The sequence below is a fragment of the Panthera onca genome, chromosome C2, assembly GCF_046562875.1.
Source record: "Panthera onca isolate mPanOnc1 chromosome C2, mPanOnc1 haplotype 2, whole genome shotgun sequence".
Taxonomy (NCBI): domain Eukaryota; kingdom Metazoa; phylum Chordata; class Mammalia; order Carnivora; family Felidae; genus Panthera; species Panthera onca.
The window spans coordinates 43,398,415-43,403,504 of record NC_138347.1 but is presented as its reverse complement, the minus strand read 5'-3'; the positions used below and the strand labels follow the sequence as shown (position 1 = coordinate 43,403,504).

The following is a 5,090-nucleotide window of genomic DNA, read 5'->3' as shown; positions in this document are numbered from 1 at the left end:
TTATTTATTATTAGAAATTATCTTTTCCTAATATTTATTCTTTTCCTCTACCAGTCTGACTCATGCCTTTTCATTACCCTTTTGCATCTCTTTTCACATGGTTCTTAAACATTGATGTTCTCCAGCATTGTAGACTCAGGTCTTTCTTCTTTTTTTATAGTTTTGTTCCCCACATCCAATATCTCCTGATTTTCCATATATTTAACAATTACCAATAAACTGATGAATCCCAAATTCATAAAACAGTACAAATGCTGTTCTTTATTTTTAAACTCCACTAAACAGCATTTCTCCTTAAGATCCTTGGAAACTACTAACCTTTTTGAAATATCTTGTCACCTCACTCATGGAGAAATCCAGGATAAATAAGTTCCAAAAAAAAAATAGTATCTCTACTAGTCCTGAAATAAATTACCTAAAACAATCATTTAGTTAAAGTACTGGGAGCAGGGAGAGACTAATTAGCAATATTCATTAAAAATCATACTGTGTTCAACTTATTTTAGTAGGCATTACATGATAAACTATCTTTTTGCTATTCACTCATTCATTCATTCATTCATTCTTTCATTCTGATATCTGATCTTATTCATTTGTTCCTCTTATAACACTCTCTTCTCTGACTGGACTCAGACTTTGCAGTAGAAGCTCTCGGCGAAGACAGCCTCTGTCTCTTGGCAATCTGTTCCTGGTGTTTTTCTTTGGCCTCCTTCATTCTCCTGGCCAAAAGCTTAGCATATTCTGAGCCTCTTCCTTGTTTTTCTTCTGGTGCTGCTTCTTCAAAGCAATGTGCCAACGTTTGTGTTGGAGGACACATGGAGTAACAAGATGCTGAATCTTGGATGCTTTGGGTCGAGGTTTCTTACCTTCTTGGTTTAGGGGCTTTCTCACACACAATGATGGACGTTATCTTCCTTCAAGAGATTGAAAACTTGCAGATTCTGCTAGCTCTTTTGGGCCCCGGACGACAAGGCACAGTAGTATCAGCGAGTCCAGGAATATCCTTCTCCCCTTTTTCACAATGACCCAGTTGACAACACTGAGATTGGCATCCACAATGCAACCCCGAATGGATTTGTGATTTCTTTCTCCAGTCCTCATTGGTCGGTAGCAGGAATGCCCCTTACTCAGCAGTAGGCGGACACGGCCAGTGTCAAGACCCCCTGCTTCATGGGGGAGCCTCGTTTGTTATTGCCACCAGTGATTCGGACCATGTAACCCTTCCATTCTTCCCCTAAAGCATCAGCAGCAACTTCTGTGGCCATTTGCTTCTCATGAAACATACGAAGGTTGTGTTCATCGTCTACTTCAATGAGTTTCTGACAGCCAGGAGCTGCGAAAGAGATGTTCAGCTTCATCCTGAAGCAGCCCACTACCTCTGAGGTGCCGAGAAAAAGAGTTCTCTTTGCTCTTTATAATGGCATCAAAATGGCAGTCTCAGAAAAATCTTGCAGTAAAGAGAATAGATTAGTATTACTTACCTCAGCCCTTTCCAATTTGAACCTCGTAATATTTTCCAATAATGCAACACATTTTAAAGTCTAAAAAATTAGGATTTTGTGTTATACACTCTAGGAAACCTTTGTGGGGACTTAAACCCTCCTTTGGAAATACCTCCACAAAGTGATAAGTCTGTGCCGTGTGTGATACTTCAATTGGTGGTGGCAGACACAGGTAACCTCTCCTTTGGTACTTCAACTGGAAAATGTCTGGGGCTGAACTGGAAAGCAATTCAGTTCTGCCTTTTAACTGAAGATTCAAATGAACTCTGCTTTGGCCAATTCTTATGAGGCACATGCTTGTTTTATGAAACAAAAAAAAGAAACAAATATTTCAATGTATTCTCAATTGTCAAAAAATGAAGTAGAAACTACATACAAGTAAAACTGTGGAAAAATAGATGGTCTGCCTTAATTATGTCCAATAAATATTTTAAAATTTCTCTGAGGTATTTAATTAAATGATGATATTTTTTTATATCTGCCTTTGTCTTACTGCTTTATTTATTTATTTATTTATTGCTTTTTTTATGGGAGCTGAGACTTATGGAACATGATTTTACATGCTTTTCATCTTAATGATAATAGCCAGTTTTTCCTCTTGTAAAGTATGTAGAAAGGAAATAAATGGAATCAATATTTTTTTAAAAGGAACTATCAAATCATGCACTCAGTGCAATCTTATTTTTGTTCTGATTTCTAAAGTAGTTTCACTTTGTAGATACGAATACTCACATATTAGAAGTGTAAGAAGAGACTATGTTTTTTTCTAAAACTAGTTGTTTTTGCCTGTTACTACCAACTACTACTACTTTGTCACAAGAAAAACAATTCCCAAGATGTTCCTCAATTGTTTTCTTTGCACTTAATCAAAATTTTACACATTTCTAACATTAGAGGAATAAATGGAAACAAACCATCAAAATTACTGAGCTCAATATGATATACATCACACTTCAAAAAAGTACAAATGAATTCAAGACAGAACACTTTTAAATAGATGCCTCAGGAATCAAAATCTTAATGTCAGACACTTATATTACAATTAAAAAATGCCAATTGTCAGGTACTTAGACCATAGAAGTCTCCTTTCATCCCATGAACACAACTAGATAACTATCAAATCATCTTACATGCCCCAGAAAGTGACCCGAAGACTGACAGAACAAGCTCCAGAACTAAAGGGAGAGAAGAGGCCACAATGAAGAAGGTAGTAAGTACAGAGATGGGGTTTGGGGGGAGAAACAAAGTGCTGTGGAGAGGAGGGAGCTGTGGTCACAGGAAAGGGTGAGAGAGAGGGGCACACAGGGGAGCACACAGGAGAATGCTTCCTCAAAGCCACTGGCTTGGTAAACAAAAGGGGTGGAATTTCATGAGTTCTTGCAATCAGTGGAGCTTAAAGCCTGGAGTTTTAAAGGCCCATGAGCTTGGCTGAGAGGACACTGTGCTGCTCCGGAGAAAAGACAGGTAAACAACCCAGGGGCAGACAGCATAGAAACAGCAGTCTGAAAAATGCCTGGGGCTCCCTGGGTCTTCTCAGAGTGTATCCATCCCTAAGAGGCAGCATTCACAGAGATGCCTCTCTGGGAACAAAGGAGCTGACCAGTACTATTGCCCTCACAAGTTCCTCAACACGTAAACACAGCGCCACCTGTGGGAAGCAACACAGCGCTGCCATAGGCTGCCTAACTTACATCAACCCCACTCCCTTAGCTCCCATGGATCTGCCATAATCAATCAAGCTTGCCCCAGTCCCTCCCCAAGAAGACCAACACAAACCCTGCTCACACCACATCTCTGACCAAAGAGTTCTGCAGGGCTTCAGTTCTGGTGGAGTTGGTGTCAGGTCTCATTTAACAAGCAGAGCAGAGCATACCTAATTAAAACTCAACCATATTCAGGCAGGGCAGGGACCAAATACTGCCCACTACAGGCAAGGGTAGCCCTTGCAGATGACTGGCCTGAAGGATAGAGCAGTGAAAACACAACATAGAACACATGCACCACACACCAGATACACTCCCTGCTGTGCCAGGTCCTGGGCACTACAGGAACTCTTCTTCATAAGGCCATTACGTTGAGAAACAGTATAACTAGATTTTGTAACACGGGGGGTGGGGGGGGAGGTAGAGACTTGCACAAAATGCCAAGACACAAAAATTTATTCCGAGTGAAAGAACAAGTTAAGTCCACAGCCAGAGATCTAAGTGAAACAGATACAAGTAACATGCCTGATGATTGAAAGCAATAATCATAAGGATTCTCACTGGGCTGGAGAACAGAATAGAAGACATCAGGGAGACCCTTATCACAGAGATAACAGTTGAAAAAGAATCAATCAGAAATGAAGAAAACAATAACTGAGATTGTAAGCAGGATTGATGGAATGAACAACAGACTTGAAGAAGCAGAGAAATAAATTAGTGACATAGAAAAGAAAATAATGGAAAATAATGAAGCTGAACAAAAGGAAGAATTATGAAAGATGAGAATAGACTTGGGGAACTCAGTGACCCCATCAAACATGATAAAATTTATACTATAGGAGTCTCAGAAGAAGAAGAAGAAGAAGAAGAAGAAGAAGAGAGACAAGGGGGCAGACATTTTATCCCAAGTAATAATAGCAGAAAACTTCCCTAACCTGGGGAAGGAAAAGGAGGCACAAAGAACTCCCATCAAAATTGAAACAACAGGCCAACAAGACATATTGTAATTAAATTTGTAAAATATAGTGATAAAGAAAAAATCTTAAAAGCAGCAAGACAAAAGAAGCCCCTGACTTACAAGGGAAGACCCATAACGCAAGCTGAAGATCTTTCAACAGAAACTTGGCAAGTCAGAAGGGAGTAGAATGATATATTCAATGTGCTGAATGGAAAAAATCTGCAGCCAAGAAAACTATACAGCAAGGCTATCATTCAGAATAGAAGGAGAGATAGTTTCCCAGACAAACAAAAACTAAAGGAGTTTGTGACCACTGAACCAGTCCTGCAAGAAATATTAAAGGAAGTGGAAAGACAAAAATGACAAAGACTAGAAAAGAACAGAGAAAATCTCCAGAAACAATGGCAAAACTAGTAATGAAATAGTTATTAATACATATCTATCAATAATTAATCTAGGGGTTCCTGGGTGGCTCAGTTGGTTAGGTGTCTGATTTTGGCTCAGGTCATGATCTCATGGTCCATGGGTTCGAGCCCCTCATCAGGCTTTGTGCTGACAGCTCAGAGCCTGAAGCCTGCTTCAGATTCTGTGACTCCATCTCTCTTTATCTTCCCCTCTCCCACTTGTACTCTGTCTCTCTCTTTCTCTCTCTCAAAAATAAATAAACATTAAAAATTTTTATATAAAAAATAATTACTCTGAATGTAAGTGGACTAAATGCTCCAATAAAAAAACCCCATAGGATATATGGATAAATAAACAAGACTGATTTGTATGCTGCCTACAAAAGACTCATTTTAGATGTAAAGTCACCTGCAGATTGAAAGTGAGAAAATGCCAAACATTTATCATGCAAATGGTTGTCAAAAGAAAGCTGGAGTAGCAATACTTACATCAAACGAACTAGACTTAAAAACACAGACTGTA

The 5,090-nt window shown here is 39.1% G+C and overlaps 1 pseudogene; it reads right to left on the bottom strand.

The window, feature by feature from the left end:
- Positions 1–589: 589 nt before the first annotated feature.
- On the bottom strand, positions 590–1,358 carry LOC132684337 (small ribosomal subunit protein eS6 pseudogene; annotated as a pseudogene).
- Positions 1,359–5,090: the final 3,732 nt, after the last annotated feature.